This window comes from Orycteropus afer, unplaced genomic scaffold, assembly GCF_000298275.1.
Source record: "Orycteropus afer afer isolate SDZICR_OR568_19922 unplaced genomic scaffold, OryAfe1.0 scaffold00317, whole genome shotgun sequence".
NCBI classification, from domain to species: Eukaryota; Metazoa; Chordata; class Mammalia; order Tubulidentata; family Orycteropodidae; genus Orycteropus; species Orycteropus afer.
In genome coordinates this window covers 2,451,974-2,452,917 of record NW_006921904.1, presented here as the reverse complement: position 1 = coordinate 2,452,917, position 944 = coordinate 2,451,974, and positions in this window count along the sequence as shown.

Below are 944 nucleotides of genomic sequence, written 5' to 3'. Positions count from 1 at the left end.
TGTGTCTCTGTGTCTGCTCTGCTCTTTTTATAAGACACCACTCTGGACACAGCAGTTTTAGAACCAACCCTGCTCCTATGTGGCCTCGTTCAGATTATGTAATCTCTCCTACATCTCAGAAGAGATTGACTTAGAAAACTCATCTCACTCATTCCTGTCCCATTACCATAACTAACACAGCTTATTCCCAAATGGGGTTAGAACCACAGACCTAGGGCTTAGGAGTTACAACACGTTTTTAGAGACACAATTCAGTCCAGGACACTTGGTTGTATGGTTGCTGCTCCTTGGAAATGATGTGTCGCGGGAGGTTTCCTGTATGGGAAAATCTTATTTTCCCGACCTTTGCAGCAGCCATCTTGTTTCTGCACATGAATCAGATGCTTTGTACCGTGTGCCTCCTCTCTCTGTGTCACTGACGTATGTCCTCCTGCCTGTGTTGGGTCAGCCCTGGGTTATCATCGGGACTGGTTTTGTCTTCCACTGACCTCTGTCTGCAAGAACGTGTTGTGAAACCCATTACCATTATACAAAGAGGAAGCCACTGGTGTCCCTCGTCCCGAGTCGTGTTTTTCAAAAGGAGCCAAGACCACTCAGAATGCAGAATGATGGAGGAATTGTCCTCTGTGCACCTAGAGTCTATGTAAAGAGTCATCATCAAAAAGGGGTCCAGGCAGCACTGGGGAGAGCAGAGTCTGCTGACTCGGGCTGCTGGGCGCGTGGGCATGTCTGTCAAGGCCCTCCACCTGTGTGTATGCACCAGGCCGCTTCCGTGTAGTGAGGTGCTGACATCGGAAACCAGAGAGTCAACAGCCACGTGTCTGAACTTAGCAGTCAGGTTGCCCAAACGCTCTGCAGTGATCAGCTGGTCAGAAATCAGTCCAAACAGCTAAGGGAGAGAAAGAAGAAAAAAACAGCGGTGCCACTGAGTCAATTCCAACTCA